Below are 22,631 nucleotides of genomic sequence, written 5' to 3'. Positions count from 1 at the left end.
TGGTGCTTGTAATGAGGCAACAAACACATTCACACTGCTGAGTCATCTAATCAGCAATTAGGAGTTATTAATTGGACAATTAAAGTATGTTTATTTTGCATGTATGCATTTCAGAGTACATAATGCTGTGTGTGTGTGTGTGTGTGTGTGTGTGTGTGTGTGTGTGTGTGTGTGTGTGTGTGTGTGTGTGTGTGTGTGTGTGTGTAAGAGAGAGAGAGAGGATCAGAGCATTTCTAGTTTACATTCACAAACCTTCCAAATACGGTCAAAAGTGAACTTTTGTTCTAGGGGTGATTCATCTAGTTATAAATGAGCCTTCATAAGTTCACACTTAGCTTTTACTTGATAATGTTAGCACGTTTGGCATGCTATCCTGGGAGAGAACCCTGAGCTCGGAGATAGTTGAGCCCAGGGCTCCTGCCTGGTCAATGAGCATGTACGTAAAGGGATACGAGATCAGGTAGTTCTCGAGAGCTCCCTGAATTCATTTGGTCTATTCCTTGATTATCAGGGGCAGCCCATAGAGGAATAGAGCGCCAGTTTTACCACTGCATAACGATGCGTTGGAGCTCAGCATAAGTACTCATATACTGTTACTATTGGTTAATTTAGTTCACTTATGTTGCATGTCTTTGGACTGTGGGACAAAACCAGAGTACCAGAGTACCCAGGGGAAACCTACTCGAACATGGAGAGAACATGCAAACTCTGCACAGAAATGCAAACTGACCCAGCCGGGGCTTGAACCAGCAACCTTCTTGCTTCGCTAACAGTGCTAACCACTGCGTCACTGAGTCACCCAATCCTGGATTAATATAGAAAGGAGGAGATGGGGTGGATGGGGGGTTCCTCAAAAAAACAAAGTTAAGGGAGTAATGTTGGAAGGGATTTTAATGTTGAGTTTGGAATGATCCGATTGGCTTGTTGATGATTACAGATGGCCGTGATCAATCTTATCATGTGCTCCTTTTGAAATTAGTTTGTGAAACACCACTTTAAAAAAATTTTTGAAGAACTTTTACACTTACCAAAGCTGCACACCGGTGCTATGTAGATATCAGAACACAATTTAATGTTGATCTAACACATTGACACCTTTAAAAGGGATCATTCGGCTGAAAAAAATTTTCTTTGATTACTTTCATATTGTCATGTTCAAAGTATGTGACGAATAATCCTATCAGAAAACAACAGGTCAAGATAAGCAATTTTCTCCAGTAACTTTTTTTTTTTAATTGTAGTTTCTTCTTCCTATTAGAAATCAACAAAGAAAATGGCTTAACTCTAAATGATGTTCTGTTGAAGGCTCGGAAACATAACATGTGTTTGTTGTATGAATCACTGAATTCAATTACTGACTCTGTCTGAGTGCAATCATATGGCATCCTATACTTGAATGCAAAGCTACTGTAGGTGATTGCATAGATTTTTGTAATCGTATACTTTCATGCACCTGCTTGAACAGACAGTCACACGTCATCAGCGTGTCCGATGATGCTGTGCAGAGTAAAAGGCAAACAGGCAGAGAAAATGAGGAAAAGAAAAAAATTGAAGGACTGTTAAGCTGGAACAATAAATATAATGATGATAACTACAGTCAACATTTGAAGTGGATCAATGCCTTTAATCAAAGTTGTCCTAAAACTATTGAACAACACCCATTCTTTTCTTAGGACAATTTTGATAAACTTTTTTGATTCACTTTAAATGTTAACTACTATATTTTGCACCCACAACTGTCATTTTAAGCCTGCGTGCTGTAGTTTTAAAACAAGGAAAACAGATGTAGCTATCGTGTTTTTGCTAAATGTTTGAACAAAAAATCTAAATATAACAGAGTTTAGCTATTTCATAGTGGAATAGAAGTAACAATACAACAGTTTTGTTTTTGGTTGCAGATTTTTTAACAGGTAAACGTGTTTTGATTAGTTTTTGATAGATTTATGCAATTAATATTGTACGTTTTTTTTCCTTGTGTAGTTTGTGTACATTTACAGATTAACTCAAACCCAAGTTTACGTAATAAATCACACTCAGTAATTTTAAACTTTATAAATTTCTCTCTTGAACACAAAAACAATAATATCATGAAGAATGGAGAGAAAATCTGCACTGACTGAAACACAATAAACAAATATTGTGGAAGTGAATGGGTGTTCTTTTCTTAATTCATCAGTATATCTTCATTTGTGTTCAACAGAAGAAAGAAACTTAAACAGGTTTGTAACAAGAGTAAAATGATGGCAAAATTTTTTTTTGTTTGTTTTTTCAAACTGTCCCTTAAGACATTACTTTAGTTATTGCTGTAAGTTTTGTTATATTTTGGGCTACACACTGAAAAATAGTAACTAGTTACAGTTACTTCATTCAAAAAGGAACTCAATTACTTAATTAATTACACCAAAAAGTAATGCACTACTGTTAAAAGTAGTTTTTGAGTTACTTTTGCAAAGAGCATTTTAATGCTCCCATTAATGCCCTCATAACCACTTCAGTGCTGCATGGAGAATACACTATTGATCAGCTTCACAACTAAAACACAATACAGACTTAAACAAAAAGGTCATTTTTAAACACTAATTTATTTAAGTCAGACCAGCAGCACAAAAATAAAGATATCACAAGGTGATAAACCAACTGAGTAATATATTCAGAAAGAAAAAAACAAAACAAAAACTAAAGTTACTTCAACGTCGTAAACATCATGTGTTTAACCCTTAAACATGTTCATACACAGCTTGAGTATGAAAATAGCAGCACTATATAGTACAACAAACATAAAACCTTATTTAATAAGTGAAAGTAATCTGGATTATCATTCAGAATCAATTAGGTGACACGCAGCACCACAAAACTGCTATTATAGATAACCATACATTTTATGCTTTTTAAACAAAACAGAAACACAACAGCTGCCCAAAAATGAAATCTATCAGCAATTTTACAAACTAACCACAAATTAAATGTGGTATGTCAACAACTTATGACAAGTAAGCTGAGTACTGTATATTCAAAGTACAGTATCTGCTGTTGTATAACAGCTTTAAATATGTAAAACATAACAAAAAATCACAGCATTTTTCTGAGCAATATGACACTATACATTTAAATAACGTGTTCTGAAATATAACAGAAATGTGTCACTGTGTCTAATAAACTAATCAATTTTGTTTTACAGATAACAAATGGCACACATTATTTATTTGAAACAACAAACAGTGGTATTAGTATTAGTAGTAATTAATAATAGTAATGTTAATAGTGCAATGTGTCACCGTAAACAGAAAGATGTAGGCTAGACTGCAGCCAAAATTAATTAATTTACAAAGTAACTGACAAACGCATATTGTAATGTAACGGAGTCGAATTTATTCAAAAAGTAATGCGAAACAGTATTAGCTACTGTCAAAGTAACGCGTTATAGCCCAAAATTGATGTTATCTCATCAGCAAGTGGGACACGATGAGAGTTTCAAAAAACTAAAAATGGTATTTTCTGTATTTTGGTAGTTCATTTACAAAAATGTGTTTCAAAATTGAAGTTTTTAAAACAATTATACTTTCTGAAAACAATAAAAACTACACATTTTGAACATCTGACTGAGGTTTGACAACATTGTTATCTCCTATTTTTTTTTCCCCTCAAATCCTTCTTCCCTTTAGTTTTTTTTGTTACATCACTGATGTGTAAATGTGAAAAACCGATGCCTTTTGTTCAAGCCCTTGTACACTTTAAGTTTGAGGTCTGGTCAGCGAAGATGTATCTCAAAATGGCTTTTGCTCAGAGGAAAATGATAACAATCACTCTCCTTTCTGACCGACAGTCAGAGCAGAAACTGGGTTCCTCTCTAATGTAGCTTACATAAATGCTGCAATACTTTGGAGCTGCACTTCAGGTAGTGTTAGATCAATTTGAGAGGATCAATGCACACGTGTTCCATCAATTGTGCAAAGATTTGGTACACGTGTCCTCTGAGAAACCAAACAATGTATGTCCGACAGCATGCATGCATGAGGACGTTTATATTATGAGCACAATTCTGTGTTTGATTCTGAGTAAAGCCCCATGACACCACTGAGCCACACGTGAAGGTGCCTCTGCCTTCCATTCAATCAGTTCAATCAAAATTTTAGTGCTCCAACACATTCACCTACATACAGCACTTGCTAGTTTCTTATCAATAATGCCTTGACCTTAAAAAGACTGTCTTCCACTAAAGGGTAAGACACTACAGGAAATGGTTACTGTGACCCAGAAAATGCTCTTTAAAGTACTATGCACTTCAGAAATAAATAAATAATAGTAAAAAATGTTTGTATTTTTTGTCTTGCTTTTTCCAGAACAGGTAAAAATAAATCCATAAACAGTTAGAACCACTAGAGTTTGAAGAAATGATGAGGAAATGTTTATTTTTGGGTGAACTGTACCTTTGAGTCTCTGAAATAATAAACCTACGTTAGGTCTTCTAGCCCATTAAGGAAAACTTAATTGCAATGCAAACAAGTGGATTTTTCTCACATGATTTTTCATGTAATATTTTTGCCTCTCAAGTAGGCATCTTGTTTTAGATATTTAGATATTTCTTAGTGGAAAATGAGCGAAGATAGTAAGGAAGAAATGTAATTTTTACACTGAATGCTGACTTAACTGTGTGAGTTAACTAAACTTACTGGGATGACTGACACAAATGATCTGATACACTTCCTATTTTTAACATGTTTACAGCTTGTATGTGCATTTACAGCATCTGAATGAGAAGTTACATAATCAGATAATCCTTTGGTAAAATGAGCTGTGAAATGGAGCAGTCCCCAGAGCAATCAACTCACAGCAATGTAGTAATGGGTCTCTCTTTTCTTTTCTTTTCATTTCTTTTCTTTTCTTCTGAAAATGTGATAGCAAAAAGAACTGCATGATGCCGTTTTCTGATAATTGATCTTTCACAAATTTGATTAGATTTTTCATTATCTGTCTTTAATAATGTGCAAATATTTAAGGCATTGAACTTTTTTACCGTTAATCTAATGCTTCAAAAACGTAGCTACTGTTTTTCAGAATGTTCAGTGAATGTAACAAAATAAACACACCAAGAACAGTTAAGAAATCATGTGATCATTATGATATGGATATGCACAATCGTGTTCTGCATTTCTCTGGCATTGGATGAGGTAAACTAAATATTACATATGATAGTCAAATCTATATATCCTATAAATAAAACTATCTGAGGTTTGCATTTTTTGTTAATATACTGTATGCTAGTCTGGCATAAAATCTACAATTCATTCTGTTGATTTAAATATATATATTTTTTCTTGAATGCTCTTTAACGTCTACCAATTTATATGAATTACAGAATCATTGTTTTTCTTATGGCCAGAAAATATAATACTGAAAGATATATGAAATAGACGATAAAAATTACACTTAATTAAAGTGTATGTACATTTTATTAAAAATGTCGATAGGCTACTTTATTTCTAAATGAATTCCCCTTCCGCCATAATCACATGATGGTCGAAAACTACATGAAGGCCCAGACAATTTGTAAACAAAGAGGCCGCTGTCATTGTGGGATCATTTTCCGTCAGGAATAACTGATAAATCATCCCAGAAGACCAGTGGAACTAGATGGTGACATTCAAGAAGATAACATCGTGTAACACGTAAGTTATTGATTCTTAGGGTAGTTACATAATAATTGACAGGACGACGACTTATCGCTTCCGAAAAAAGCCACAGGAGGTTAGCGTCTTCTTGAACTTGTTCTCTTGGGTACGCATGTGCATTAGCTTGGGCAACCTGAAAAACATTAGATTTTTTGTCACTTTTAGAAACATCAGCGATTCTAAAGATGGAATTTCGAAAGCGAAAGCACGGAAATCAGTTTTGGAATATTTAAAGTATACCCATTTAACCAGAAAAGGAGCTGTCAAAAGGACGAGGTAAGTGCTTTTTAATCAGTCTTTATTTGTACCTTTGTTAAAAGTCACTCTTAATTAGCATTTACTCTGACCGGCCACTTTATTAGGTACACCTGTCTAACTGCTTGTTTACGGAACTGTCTAATCAGCCAATCACATGGCAGAAACTCAATGCATTTAGGCATGTAGACATGGTCAAGATGATCTGCTGCAGATCTCGATCTCAAACCGAGCATCTGAATGGGGAAGAAAGTTATTTAAATGATTTTGAACCAGGCATGGTTGTTGGTACCAGACTGGCTGGTCTGAATATTTCAGAAACTGCTGATCTACTGGGATTTTCACGCACAACCATCTCTAGTGTTTACAGAGAATGGTCTGAAAAAGAGAAAATATCCAGTGAGCGCAGGTCTGTGGGCTCAAATGCCTTGGCAGGGTAAAAATTTGGCATCAACAACATGAAAGAATGGATTCATTCTGCCTTGTAACAACGGTTCAGGCTGGTGTTGATGTAATGCTGTGGGGGATATTTTCTTGGCACACTTTTGGTCCATTAGTACCAATTGAACATTGTGTAATGCCACAGCCTACCTGGGTATTGTTGCTGACTTTGTTCATCCCTTTATGACCACAGTGTACCCATCTTCTGATGGCCACTTCCAGCAGGATAACGCACCATGTCATAAAGCACAAATCATCTCAGACTGGTTTCTTGAACATGACAATGAGTTCACTGTACTCAAATGGCCTTCACAGTCACCAGAACTCAATCCAATAGAGCACCTTTGGGATGTGGTGGAATGAGAAATTCTCATCACAAATCTGCAGCAACTGCGAGATGCTACCATGTCAATGTGGACCAAAATTTCTGAGGAATATTTTCAGTACCTTATTGAATCTGTGCCACAAAGGATTAAGGCAGCTCTGAGGCAAAATAGGGTCCAACTGATACTAATAAGGTGTACCTAATAAAGTGGCCGGTGAGTGTAGATATCTCAGTAGTCGTCAACTGTCATCATGGAAATCACGACTGAACTTGTAGTTGTAGTGTAAAATAAATAGTACTGCAAGAAACACACCAAAAAGCCTATCAAGCACATTCACTGTTTGTTTTAATGTACAAAACAAGATTTGTATCATTATTTTAAAAATAGAATCCAGTCAAAACAAGAAAATAATTTAAGGGCACGGCGGAAGTAATTTAAACTGGAGGTGATGCAGAGGAAGTGAGCTGGAAATGGGATGAATAGATCAGATCTGTTCATAATAAGACTTTGATGCTTGCTGACACCATTAGCTCTGGTAAATCAGAGGCTTTCAAAGAAAAGAACCAGATCAATGAATGTCACAACAAGGCTTTGAAATTTCCATACTTGCTTTGAAAGTTGGGCACCATAAGGACATATGAGCTGAAATTGGTATTATGGTAAGCACAAGATTACAACAAATAATGTTGAATTCAAAATGATGATCAACAATAGACCGCTGATATTATTTTTGACCACTTGTGTTTTTTTACACTTTGATGTTGCAAGAGCTTGCATAATTTTGTGATTGCTTATAAACACTTGAGATTTTATCTTGAAATAAACCAACAAAAATAAATAAAAAAAATTCAAATCCACCATTATTAAGTCTTAAACTTTAATGTAAATCTCTGTGCTTTATTATTAGTGGTTCAAACATCCAGTTTTAGCAGCAGCATGATGTTAATCTAAATAAAAACAGGTCTATGCTTTGTGATCAGACTTTCCCTCAGGATATACAGTACGCTTAAGCTTTGTGTGTATTGAGATTTTTTTTTTCTCGTCAAGAAGCTATAGTTTCCTAAATTCTGATTTGAGTTATTTGAACACATGGTATGGAAACTGTCCTTTACTGTCCTTAACTGTCCTTATTACTGTACTTTATTTATTGTCCTTAAAGATATATTGGGAAAAGCAGGCTTTGACATCCATAGTAAACACTATTAATTTAATGTCAATTAATGGCTGGTTTCCCCCCAGCACTCTTCATAATGTTGTGTTCAACAGAAGAAGAAAAACTGGAACAAGTTTATTGGAGGAAGAGTAAATTATTTTCACATTTGGGTGATCTATCCCTATAAAATTTGAATGGAAACATCTTTGTGCGTTATTGTGATCAAATATTGACCACACACTTGCCAGCAGAATTGACAATCTACTAAATCAACTGATTATTATTTGCATATTGCATTTATGATTTCTATTTCAGCCATTTTACGTTTGCCACTATACTACTACTTGCTATTTTTTGTATATCTTGCAGCTGTCATTTTCAAAAAGCTGTTTATGTCGATTGCGAGGTCATACAGTCCCATTCCTCTCTTGAGCCCTGTATGGTGCACGCAAACATGTACGTGATGAAACACTGATCAAAGCATTTTGATCTTAATTTGTAGAACTCTCAGGGGAAGAGCTTATCATCCGTCCCCTATTGAGCACGTGTGAAAAGCACAAGCTCTCCATATACATGCTTATTTCTCCACTGCATTTTCTTTATACGCAACCCAGTGAGCATAAGACAAATATAACCAGAGTAACCTTTTCCCATTTTATGCCATACTGGGTGTTGTCTGGATGAAAGTTGGACACAAAAGCACCTCTTAGATCCCAGTGTATTTGGTTATGAAGAACAGTGCACTTATAAGCATGTTATCATCACCACCTGTGCTTATTTAAATCCAAGTCATCAAAGCCTGCTGGGTAAACGTGTCTTCCTCAGGACTAAATAGACAACTGAATGCACTCACCATGCATTCACGTGCACATCTGCCACACGTTTTCTTTTCATTAAACAACCCCCTGAAAGGTTTAAGTCACCACACACTCTACAGGTACAGGATCATCATCCACGTGAGACTTTTTGTAAAATAAACAAACATTATGTTCCATGATGGATCTGAGAGGCTTACTTCTTTTCACTTTCTTTTTTATTGCGATTTTAAGATCTAATAGATGAAAGGAGTGCATGACTCATGTAAATGACCTTGAAAGAAAGGGTCAAGACTAGAGCAATCAACATTTTCACACATACTTAATGAGTTTCTCCAGCAAAACTTAAACAAAATGCAATGTTTTTACTTCATCGTCATTCACAGTATGGTTGTCTTGGGCAATATTTGCTTAAGGTTACTTGAGGGTTTAAGACATTATTTACTGTTTTTACCTGGAGTTTTGTATTAGTAAAGTTAATCAAGGATGACTCTATACCAGATATTCATTCATTCATTCATTTTCTTTTCGGCTTAGTCCCTTTATTAATCCGGGGTCACCACAGTGAAATGATTCGCCAACTTATCCAGCATGTTTTTACGCAGCGGATGCCCTTCCAGCCACAACCCATCTCTGGGAAATCTATACCAGATAACATGTCTGAAATGCTGCAGATTCTGACTTGGCTGTACTGTAGTTTATCTAGTGAGTACAGCTGTATTTGTCTGGAGTTCAGAGATAGTCTTTAAACCAGGAGTCACAAATCTCGTTCCTGGAGGTCCGGTGCCCTGCAGGGTTTAGCTCCAACTTATTTGATTAGGGTTGGAGCTAAACTCTGCAGGGAACTGGACCTCCAGGAACAAGTTTGGTGATCCCTGCTTTAGCCCCTTTCACACAGTGATACCGGTATCCGGAAAATTTCCGGAACGACTTTACCGGTAAATTCAAAAAAGCGATGTTCACCCAGGCGAGGATGTTACGGATTTTGCCCATAAAAGAGCCTTCACACATCCATTCTAAAACACCAGTAAATTCTGACATCATTTAACAGAAATGAGCTCTAAATGGCTGCGCTTGTATTTGTAAGCATTTGACTACATTACAAACTCTGTGAATGGATCAGTGTTGTGAACAACTTTGATGAAAGCATAGAGAAACACTTTCAATGTTCATAATATGTGTGTGTGCTGGCGCTCACCAACTGCTTTACGTCAAACCTGCCAACATTGCACACCTGCCAATTCCGAGACAGGACCATATAGGAGATGGGCGGGAGATGGGTCTGAAAGACGGGAGACTCCAGGGAAAAACGGGAGTGTTGGCAGGTATGCTTTATGTGCATATGCATCAGAGCTTGAAAGTAAACAAACAACGGCTTATCATAAGCATTTTATCGATCATTATTTACACAGTTGGCATCAAGAAGGAAAATAGAAATGTTATCTGACTAACATCTTGCTAGATGTTAGTCAGATAACGTTTCTACGTTCCTTCTTAAAAATTCACAGGCTTTAATTCTCACAAACCGCGCGGCTGTGAATGCGTCTGAGTGTTCTGATTGGCTAAAGAAGACATCTTACGTCAGCATGTTCTAGAAGTGAATGCGCTATCTTCCGGCAATCTTCTTTCTGCGTTCACACAGTGCAGCATTTCGGCAAATTAACTTAATGTTACAACTTCTTTTTCCAGATAATAGGGGGAATGAATTAACCAGTGTTTTCAAAAGCCTGTTCACACATCCAGACCTTTCAGAAAGTAATTGTCGGTAATTTTCCGAAAAGGTCTGTATGTGTGAAAGGGGCCATTCAACATTTTCTTGATCCTGTATTTTAGCATAATTTACATTTCTTTTCTTTTCTGCAGAATCCAGCATGAATTAGACAGCTTAACAAACTTTTTCAAAGAATTTGTTTGACTCAGCTGTAACATCATCAATATTGTAGGTGTAATCATTAAAGGCATAGTACATAATTTTTGCTGTGCATATTCTTAACAAACAAAGATGTACTTTGATAAGGCCATGACTGAGTGTGGAATCATGGGAGTTTTCATCTTCATTACTTCCTATGGGACTCCAACTTAAATTATTTAAAACTTATTGTCATGGCAGTCTGAAACAGTGAAAATTGAAATGAGAGCACTAAAGCAATTATGGGATGAGTACTACTAGGCAGAAAAGCAGCAGAGCTTTTGTTATGCCACAGTCCTCCATTCGGATCTAGCTGCAGACTTGCACATGCAAGCTGAGACACAAAGTCTCAGGCCCCATTTACACTAATATGCTAAAAAAGTTTTAAAACGGCGTTTCAGAATGAAAACGATCCACATCCAAGCTGGCGTTTCACCTAGCATTTCTGAACAACTCTCCATCCACACTACACTACTGAAAATGCACATCACGTAACCACACACACTCACTGAAATCTAAGCTCCAGGCAGTCAGTGGAGGCTTTGAGCACAAAACCCCAGGTGAGAGTTGTGCACCTCAGACCATCATGAATCACTTTATCTAATCACACTATATTTGTTAAAGGTGATATTTAATTCATCTTGTTGTTTTCAGCACTCGAAAACTTCAGGGTAGTGTGAATAGATGGCATAACCATAGCAAAACTTAGCGTTTTAAAATGAAAGCCTATTAGTGTAAACAGGGCCTTAGACCTATGCACCCAATGGAGCTTGTGATATTACTGTGAGGGGTAGGTGTGTGCATAAAAATCATTGCATGCAGCTCAGCTTACATGTGCACCTGTCTGGGGCTCGTCGTGATCACATGTGGAAGAAACAGAACTGTTTTATCATATTAAATAAATACATGTTGGGTTTTTGTTATATTGCTGCAATGTGTAGTCTAATAAAACACAAAATAATAAAGGGTCTTTGGTGTCTTGAGACCAGCTCAAAATTGAAACATAGGAGAGACAATGCAGACCAGGTAAATTGTAAAAAGAAATTCCTCGTTATTTAGTGAACTGAACTCATGATCCAAAAAATAAATAAATAAATAAAAAATAATATAAAATAATCAAAACGACAGGCAGGAAGGTCTGACTAATCAAACTCCCCTCTCATGTCAAATGTTGTACTCTTTATAGGTGTCATGCATAGGGTCTCAGGTGAGATGAGTTATCCAGAAACCAGGAACCATGCAGGGTCTGTAAATCACAAAAGAGAACCAAAACAAACAGGTCCAATATGGCACCCAACAGGTGTTTCCCTGTTTTCTATAAAACCAAACCAGAAATTAATAGTGTGTGACGTCATTAGAATTAACACACAACGCATGCTCCGAGTCACTAGTTAAATTGCTTATTTCTCTGAATTTAAACATTCTTTGAAACATTTGGGATAATGTAAGTACATAAATCAGCAAAGTATGTAACTCTGTTGTAGTGTTTCTTTTATATTTTATTGAAAATATCTTAAATATGTTACATTTAAGGATTAATTTGATAGTTTTTAAATATGTTTATATTATTATTTATAATTTTTTAATCAATAAATATTTGTTCAATTAGAGAAGAATGCAGTATATTTATCTGCAAACCACCAAATCAAACAGTGGATATATAGTTTGTCAAAACTGAGGAGAGTTTTAAAAAAGTACTGTTGGTTACCCAGCATGCTTTGTTGCTTGTGTAAAATCATAGTAATTTTGATCTGATTACTCCCACGCCTGTGTTTTCACACCTGGCTAGTTTGGAGCATTTGTTTCTGAATCTTTTGCATTTGAAGGTTAATCATAAAAATGGACATTGACTTACTATGTACTCATTTCAAACCTTTATTATTCTGTCTGTTGAAATACTTTGAAGAATGTTGAGACTCCAGTACCCAATGATATCCATAGGTGAAAGAAATAATAAACACCCAGTTAGCAAAGAATTCTGGCCCAGATTTGCCATAAATCTGGCACAGCAGGCGTTCATCCAGCACTGGCATACAGTGGGCTAAACATGGCCCTGGTTTGACAAAGGCGGCACCATCTTTAATACAGCACACAATACTTGTGCCAGATGAATAAGGTAGTCTTTGGCCCAGATGTTAACAATTTATACGTGGGCCATGTAATAATAACACAAAATAAATACTACCAATCAGGGTTCTTTGAGAAAAACACACCCATAGCACGCCTAAAGCACAATGATTCATGAGTTGATCAATTTCATTGCAATCGTGACACACCAACATGTCTGGTCCAGTTCAGGCTCAGTTATGGGGTTATTAACCAGGCTGAGACTTGGCCCAGATTTGGTACATGTTTGGCCCTTGTATGGAAGCCAGACTTTGTCCAGTCATGTACTGTAATTCACGGCAGCATGTGGGCCAAGCAAAAGCTGATTGTGTGGGCAACAAATATTTTACTATGTGGGCATGGAAGTCAAAGGTTATCAGTTTACAACATTCATCTTTCATCTGTATATATACCTTCATGTTTAAAATAGAAACTCAAACTTTTTGGAACAAGTTAAGGTAAGAAAATGATGACAATTTTTTATCTACAAATATATAATTTCTTTCTAACATTTGTTTAAAACACCACCAACAACAACCAGTGATTCTCTTGACAAGAAGCGGTATCCAATGCCAATGGTCCTTGCATATTTAAATGATGCTTGAAAGCATATAAGATGTAGACATTGGTTAAACATGCCACGGATACCTCTGGACAGGAATGACTAATAGTGTACTTTCTGGGTGCAGGGTTGCCATAACAACAAAAAAAATAAATCAGAAGAAACAGTTCTGATGGGATGTTTTGCACATAGAAGGTGGTAAGAATAGAGGCTAATGGGATGCTGTTCCTGCGGTGCACATTTCGCATGATGATGGGTTATGCAAATCGCTCTCGGGACATATCATTCTACCTGAAAGTCTTCATCGATTGTTTGCTATTGAGGATGAATAACACCAATATGTGGTTGTTTAAATGTTGTGGCTCATGTAAATACACAGTTGAAGTCAGAATTATTAGCTGTTAATTTAAAATTATTTTATATTTTGTATGCAATTTCTGTTTAAAAGAACTAAGATTTTAATTTTCAACACATTTATAAACATAATAGTTTTAATAAGTCATTTCTAATAACTAATTTTTTTAATCTTTGCCATGATGACAGTATATTTTACTATTTTTCAAGATACTATTTTTCAGCTTAAAGTGACATTTAAAGATTTAACTAGTTTAATTAGGTTAATTATAGGGAAGTTAGGATAATTAGGGAAGTCATTGTATAACAATAATTTGTTCTGGAGACAACTGAAAAAGCATATTGCACAAGGGGGCTAATAGTATTGACCTTTAAATGGTTTATAAACACCATGAAACCTGAAACAGCAGCTGACAAAATGTACACAATTGTTTGTGTGTATTGCTGTTTTTGTCCATGGGGTTTTATTCAAGCCATTTTCCTGAATGCCATCTCACAATGAGGGAAGCTTTTCTCTCGGAAATAGTGTGAGCAATAGATTGGTTGGTCATTGCTCACTGTTTCAAAGAAGAAAATCAATCAACAGTCCAAGTGTGAGCCACTGATTGCTTTCAAGCAAGGAAATGCTGTGTTATGAGCATAGCTAGATAGTAATCAGTAGTTGTGGCCTTTGGACATAAGAATATTACACAAATGCTAAATGACAAAAAATTAACCAATTTGTTTTAAGGGATTTCTAACGTGCCTGATATTATCGCTCTGAATTTTCATTTGCCATTAAACCATAATAGAATTTGGCACAGAATGAAGGATGTGCAATTGCATGTGTGATGAATACAAAGACAGACATTTTCTCTTAACAAGACTTAATGTGCAGTAGTTCCTTACTAAAGGTTTATTTTCACAGTAATTTCCAAGAGTGTGACTGGAATTGAAAGTGTCTAAACATTGTGTTCTTTTGATTAAATAATCCAGTGACATAATGACATTGTTCCTCATCTTCACCTCAGTCCTCAGCACACTGCCCACCTCTGGAGGTCTGCAGATCTGCCTGTGCATTGCATAAGTCAGAGCTTTACAAACTTTATAGACATAAGAAACATTTTCAAGCTTTAATATCCGTGGAAGTGACTGAACTTGTAAGGCTTTTGTACTTATTCTATTCTAACTGAGTGTAAGCATGCACCCTTAAATGGTTTATTGGCACAAATGCTTCCTTCATTATTTTCATCAATTATTTAGATTGTTAAAATGTTCTTTACCGAATCAAATATGGTTATTATTTTTAATATTAAAATATGCATACAAATATTTTAGGCCTATTTTATGAGGTTATGCAATTATCTATCCCATTTTGTGTATTTTTTTATTTTAAGGTAACTTTATATTTGAGAGTTTTTGACAATATAAACTTTAAGAAAGGTAAAATGCTATTAATTATGTGGTTGGCTGACTTTAATTTCTAAATTTTAAGTTGAATTACCAAGTGACGGAAATGTGTGAATCAAGTCAAGTCTGACATCTGGTGGTAGACAGTAATATAGGGCAGAAAACAAAATAGCACTGCCACTGGTAGGCTACAGAATTTAACGTCGTTTAGTGTCGGCGTTTAAGCAATATATTGCTACTTTTTACAATCCCTCTCTGAAAGATTCTACAAAAATGAACTACAAAAGACTACAAAATGGCGCGTCATCACTTGTTTCGGTGAACAGAGGTGTTTGGCGCCATATTTACTTCATAGTTGATATGGCTTCGTGTGGGATTACTTAAGTTTAGATTTAATACGTGTACACAACCTTGGGAAGATTTGGCATATGGTGCACGACTATTATTAAATAACTTTTATGCTCTTTTTACTTTAAATTATGACAGTCTTATCCTTGTTTAGCTACTGTCATACCCTGACAAAATCACCTGTTGTGTTTATAGAACAAAGTCATACAGGGTGAGAATGATATGGTGAGTAATTAACATTTTGTACATTTTTTCATTGCTCTCCATGAGTTCAGCGAGTGATTTAATTGTGTTTAATGTAAAACTGTATTTATCCTTTAGTTAAATTAATATCTTTGAAATATCTTTCTTTTGTTTGTGCTGTTGTTTGATGAAGGCTCTATCAGTTCAACATTTCTCCTGAATGAATGTATAATGAGATAATAAATAATGCAAAGAAAGTTTATTTCATGAAGTTTATTTTTAAACTACAAACGTAATGAAACGTTTTAATAAACTGTATTTAGTGGAATAATTTTGATATCCAATTACAGCTTATCAGTCATTCACATTGCTGTTGGGTAATTTTAACCCTGGTGAACAAAATTCAAGCAACTCTGGTTTATTTAATCCCTTTGCTTATGTTAGGTTTTCAGTGAGGTTCAAGTCTGGAGATGCCCATGACAAGGTTGTGATAGGACTATTAAAATGAGGTTGAATAGAAATAGAGAACGTGTTGGAAATAGAGGACCTTTGAGATGTGGTGGACTTTATCAAAAATCAGCTGCCAGCTTGTGTTTTGTCATATTACTCTGTACAAAACTATTCCCCGGTTGCACAGACGAGGCTTAAGCCTACTTCCAGATTGAAATCAAAGTTTGGGCTGTTTCAACTGAAAACATTCATTCATTTATTTTCATTCAGCTTAATCTCTTTATTCATATAGGGGTTGCCACAGCGGAATGAACCGCCAACCTATCCAGCATATGTTTTACACAGCAGATACCCTTCCAGCTGCAACCCAGTACTGGGAAACATCCATACACATTCATTCATTATGGCCAATTTAGTTTATTCAATTCTCCTGTAGCACATGTTTTTAAACTGTTAAGGAAACCGGAACACTTAAAGGAAACCCATGTAGACACGGGTAGAACATGCAAAGTCCACATTCCAAACTGACCCAGCCGGGACTCAAACCAGTGGCCTTTTTGCTGTGAGGCGACAGTGCTAACCACTGAGCCACAGTGTCGCCTGAAAACATTTTCATGCTGTCATTTGCTGTCAACCTGTTACAAGCAAAGAGTACATAATAAAATGTCTGGTGGGTCATTAACAAAAGACTAAGCTACATATGGCTCAATTTGTCTTGCTAAGATCCATGAGTCATGATGAGCAACCATGTGTCAAGTTAGCTGAAGTTTAGCCAAGGCAATTTATCATGGGCATACAGGATATCTTAAAGAAGAAGCGACAGCTGAATAACGAAAACCTGCCTTTTGTGCAGTCGTTTTTACTAACACACACATACACACACACACACACACACACACACACACACACACACACACACACACACACACATACAGTTGAAGTCAGAATTATTCGCCCCTTGTTTATTTTTTCCCCCAATTTCTGTTTAACGCAGAGAAGATTTCTTCAACACATTTCTAACCAGAATAGTTTTAATAACTCATTTCTAATAACTGATTTATTTTATCTTTGTCATGATGACAGTAAATAATATTTGACTTGATATTTTTCAAGACACTTTTATACAGCTTAAAGTGACATTTTAATTGCTTAAATAGGTTAATTTTATATTCTTATTAACCTATTTTGTTATATCTGTTAAAATAAAGCAGCAAGAAGGAATGATGTAATTTTTTTAGATTTCTGTTAAAGAGGTAGTTTTAAAAAAAAAAAATCCTTCATTGTTTACTTACTATCCACAAGTTTCAATCATCTTTTTGTGTTCAACAGAACAAGAACCACTTACATGTTGAATTCTTATGTGAACTCCCCTTTAATACAGTCATTGATTAATTTTCCTTCGACTTAGTCTTCTCCTATAATACTTTTCCCTTCAAAATGTCTCTGCATATAACTGGGAAAGTGTGCTTCGAGTAAATATTTTGTAGTCTGGAGTACTTAAATCTTTCTTCTCATCTTTACTTAGTTTACCAAAGGAAGCAATAGGCTCTGGGGGGCAGTAAAGAGCCATGATAAAGGATCCAACCATTCTGGAAGGAGAATTGAAGAGTTTAGAAGAAAATGCTGAAAATAACGTGAGTAAACATTTAAATGTGACAATTGTTTGGTGAAGACCTTCAATGCTACTCAGACTGAGGAAAGTGCATTAGTCAAGAAAATGACCTTGCACCTCAACATCTGGTACTTTTCATTGATCAGTAAGTGACATATATGCATAGTCAGATTTGCTGGAACAGTGGAAAGAATAATACGAAAAATGTTACTTTATTGGGTGACCACTTATAGGGTGTCTGCAGGGTCTTATAAAGTCAAAAACTAAATCTTAGGCCTTAAAAAGTCACCTTAAATTCACTGAAATATTGTGTTGTCGGCAGTTATAGGTCTTAAATCATTTAAAGAGGTCTTCATTTTCTTATGTGCATAAAAAGCTACCTAATCAGACTGACACTCATCCAATCACCAACAATCCATTTCAGTAAAACTTTTAACAAAAGTTTAATTCATCAAAAAGATTTAATTATCATCCTTGCAAAAACATTTTTTAAGTTGTGTTTATACCTATATACAGTACCTGTACGAACAGTGACATTTACAGGCTGTTGTAATTTATCATTTTAATGATTTATTTATTGTCAATTATTGTTGTATTTTACATTAATTTATTTTATTTTCGGCTAAGTCCCTTTATTAATCTGGGGTCGCCACAGCGGAATGAACCGCCAACTTATTCAACAAATGGTTTGCGCAGCAGATGCCCTTCCAGCTGCAACCCATCTCTAGGAAACATCCATACACAGTCATTCACACTACAGACAATTTAGCCTACCCAATTCACCTGTACCACATGTCTTTGGACTGTGGGGGAAACCGGAGCACCCAGAGAAAATCCATGGGAACATGGGGAGAACATGCAAACTCCACACAGAAACGCCAACTGACCCAGCCGGGGCTTGAACCAGCAACCTTCTTGCTGTGAGGTGACATCACTACCTACTACACTACCGCATCACCATTGTTGTATTTTTATAGTATTTAAAACTTATGTTTCAAAAAAAATTAAGCTAAATTTTTTGTTGAAAAAAAAAAATTACAACTCGAGTTTGCTTATATTGACATTATTTAAAAACGTGGCTAAGACATAACCAAAATTTTCATATTTCTTTAATTAATCTACACAGTTGAAGTCAGAATTATTTGTCCCCCTTTTGATTTTTTTTTTTCACAAAATTAGTGATGTTTGATGTTTGAAGTGATGTTTAATAGAGCAAGGAAATTTTCACAGTATGTCTGATAATATTTTTTCTTCTGGAGAAAGTCTTATTTGTTTTATTTCAGCTAGAATAAAAGCAGTTTCAATTTTTTTTAAAAACATTTTAAGGTCAATATTATAAGCCCCTTTAAACTATTTTTGTTTTCGATAGTCTACAGAACAAACCATTGATATACAATAACTTGCCTAATTACCCTAACCTGCCTAGTTAACTTAATTAACCTAGTTAAGTCTTTAAATGTCACTTTAAGCTGTATAGAAGTGTCTTGAAAAATTATGTACTGTCATCATGGCAAAGATAAAATAAATCAGTTATTAGAAATGAGTTATTAAAACTATTATGTTTAGAAATGTGTTGAAAAAATCTTCTTGCAGTTAAACAGAAATTGGTAAAAAAATTAAAAATAAATAAATAAATAAATAGGGCGGCTAATAATTCTGACTTCAACTTTATATAAAATGTTAAAATCTTTTCCACTAACCCAACCAGACCGCAAGAAAAACAAATCCTTAGCATTTAGCTCTGTATAAGTCTGAAATTTGATTCATAATGGTCTTCAAAAGTCTTAAATCTGACTTGGTGAAACCTCCAGAAACCCTGATTTAGTTGATCAGATGATCCATGAGTATTTGGTGAACAAACAGTGAAGTTCTTCTGAAATCACCAGGGTCTAAGGAAGACACTGGAAGTTAGTAAATGATCCCTGATGGCTTGTTATGTTTGGCACAGCCATGCCAAAATTCTGTCCAATGCAGATGCCTTCCAAGGACATTGATGGGGTGCAAAGACACTGCAGGCATGACTCTGCGTTTCTGCAAACTGCGCTCACATTTGTCTTTATAATCTTCTGCATCGGAGATAATAAGGAGGCAGGAATGGTGTTAATTACCCTCCCAGCAAGATACTAAACAGCATGCCATTATCTTGAATGGGCGACACAGTTAGTCAGGAAAATGTGCTGCATATATTAAGAATATTGCCTATATGTGTGTGGTAGTGTTTGGTACATTAGTTCAAAGGTTGCTGTGATGTGAAGATATTAACATAATAGTTAAGTTTATTTTCTCTGAAGCTTACAAAGATTTCATTTTGGTAAGGACTGTAAACATATAAATTAAAACTTTGTGCACAATATATTGGTAATTGTTTGAAATGAGAGATTTTTCAGCATTATTTTATGTGGCATATTTTAATATTGTCTTTTTTGTTATCTGCTGTAATTTAATACATTACAATTTTTAAAAAATGAGGATTTCATTTCATTTAATAGCTCTGTTAAATGGAATCTTCTTGAGCAAATCTCAAAATTTATCCATTCATTTTCCTTCGGGTTAGTCCCTTATTCATCAGGGGTCACCGCAGCGCAATGAACCACCAACTTATCCAGCATATGTTTTACATGGCGGATGCCCTTCCAGCTGCAACAAAGTACTGGTAAACACCCATACACACTCAATCACAATTTAGTTTATTCAATTTACTTATAGCGCATGTCTTTTTTACTGTGGGGAAAACCAGAGCACCTGGAGGAAAGCTACACAAACACAGGGAGAACATGCAAACGCCTCACAGAAACGTCAACTGGCCCAGACGGGAGTCGAACCAGTCACCGTCTTGCTTTGAGGTAACAGTGCTAACCACTGAGCCACCGTGTTGCCCTGAACCTGAAACACACCTGAACCAGCTAATCAAGCTCTTAGATATACTAGAAGCTTCCTGGCAGATGTGTTGAAGCAAGTTGGAGATAAACTCTCTGGGACACTGGCCCTCCGCGATCGAGTTTGGACACCCCTGTCTTAAGGTCGTCTATAAGCTAGAGTGTTCCAAAACAGTGACCAAATGAGCATTTAGAAGATCAAAACATCCAAAGCTTTTAGTTTGTCACTTCTACCAAATGTATCAACGATTTTCTTGGCATCATCTCATACTTTTTTCTCATCAAATCTTCTGACCAATCAAATGCTCTCTAGTATCTGACACGTCCCGCCTCCTTCAAGACGCTTTTCATTTTCTTTTCATTTAATGTGCTTGATTTCAACCACTCTAAATTTGTGGTCACACTACTTTTTCAGTCTATTCGTTTGTACGAGAATGCGGCGGATCGGAAATGCAAACTCATTTTTCACAGTTAGCTGGATTGGAAAGTTTAAGCTTGGTGAGATGCATAGCAGCATGAAACCAATCGAAGTTCAAAACATGACTACTCTGTTCAGAAATTTTAAATATGGACCAATTGTTTATTTTTTAAAATGTAATCTTGTTTAATCCCACCCCTTTTCGCAGTGCCGTTTTACAGAATTTTGCAAGCTCATTCTAGTGAGACCACGGCTTAACTGGCAGAGCTGTGATAATAGTGAAATGATACTGAATTTAAAGAGCCCATATTATACATGAAATAGGGTCATATCTTGGTTGTAAGGGTCTCCAACAACAGTTTAATATGCATGCAAGGTCAAAAAACACTTTCGTGGTCTTATTATCTGCATTTATTTTTACCTAATTATCCCAGCGACTCCTGTATGAATCGTCCAGTGATTCATTTGTTCCCAAACCCCTCCTTATCGCGAAGCTAATCTGCACTGATTGGACCAATGACAGTCTGTTGCGATTGGTCGACTGCCTTCAGTCAGAGAGTGAAATGCCAAACAGCTAATCAGCAATATAAAAGTAATCACAGTTCATACACGCTCGATAGTGTAGGCGTGGATTTTAGCTGCCAGTGGGTCAATGTAAATACAGACTATGGACTTGAAAATTCAGACGACTAACTATTTTATTGAGCAAAAACTCCAAAAACAGTTGAGGAGATCTCCTAGCTTCTCACTCTTCTCTTTTCACAGACACACACACACACATATTGCACACACACACACACACACGCACTTAACCCTGCTCCGGACGACAACGCGCGCGCGCACACACACACACACACACACACACACACACACACAAACACACACACCTCCGGACGACAGCGCGCGCACGCACACACAGACACACACACTACTCCTCGTCCACTGAGCTCCATTAACATAGCAGCACGCGTTGCGTTTTTAACGTGACTTTGCACGAGATAAGAGAATATAGCCAGTTAACCGGATACAGTACACGCGGTTACAAGTAACAAATCACAACTAAATACATTTGCAAGCTAGAGTCAACAAGGCAACTTCAATCGCACATACTTACACTTGAGAAATGGAGGAAGAAAAATCCATCCTGACGTCCATCAGTAAGTTACTCTTTACTGATCCTTCCTTTAACAAACACTGATGAAGTATTCTTTGTAGCATGTAGTTTCCAGAAGTTTCCAACTGCTTGGCTATAATGCTGAGGTTTCATCTTTGGGAGAGACTCATTATATCCATCTGCAGTGTGACTTCAATCGACCAGCATGTTTGTGTGTGTGTGTGTGTCTGGGTTTCTGCGTCAGAGGGCGGGGCCTCAGGTTTGAAATCTCCCGGGTTTGCGCGTGCACGTGAATAACTTGGTTTCGTTCATACGTTATGGCGAAACACCTAATGACTCGGTATCAAGGCGACTCGTTTGAAGCACTATGAGTCGATTCTTTTATAGATGAATCAACAGTTTTAAACACTGTACATTAACAGATTTAAGCCTTAGCTGGATACTTCACTTCACTGGACACTTCAGCTGTGTTACACACTACATGGAGGGGAATTTTCAAAAACCCATAATATGGGCTCTTTAAAAAAAGAGCTATAACGTAAAAATTTACGTTTCAAAGCACTTCACAAGACCTTTAAGGGTATTTTATTTAATTTTATTTAACAAAAAACAAAACCAAAACACAAAACTAACAAAAACACTGATTGACTA

The 22,631-nt window shown here is 36.1% G+C and overlaps 1 protein-coding gene across 49 annotated transcripts in view; it reads left to right on the top strand.

Annotated features, from left to right (window-relative positions):
• Window positions 1–4,813: 4,813 nt before the first annotated feature.
• Window positions 4,814–22,631, top strand: part of lrrn1 (leucine rich repeat neuronal 1) — a 126,438-nt gene continuing 108,620 nt past the window's right edge. For 14 of the 49 annotated variants that reach the window (XR_015492834.1, XM_087255846.1, XM_087255849.1 and 11 more), the window contains exons 1-2: window positions 4,814–5,666; window positions 5,835–5,945. The gene's annotated coding sequence lies outside the window, so the exon portion shown is untranslated. Of the gene's footprint in view, window positions 5,776–5,834; window positions 5,946–15,299; window positions 15,553–17,485; window positions 17,595–22,631 lie in introns of those variants that run through there. The other 35 variants (XR_015492835.1, XM_087255841.1, XM_087255857.1 and 32 more) reach the window with 6 other exon arrangements.

The sequence above is a fragment of the Danio rerio genome, chromosome 6, assembly GCF_052040795.2.
Source record: "Danio rerio strain M-AB ecotype USA chromosome 6, GRCz13ab, whole genome shotgun sequence".
NCBI lineage: Eukaryota > Metazoa > Chordata > Actinopteri > Cypriniformes > Danionidae > Danio > Danio rerio.
This window is presented reverse-complemented; position numbering and strand designations above follow the sequence as displayed.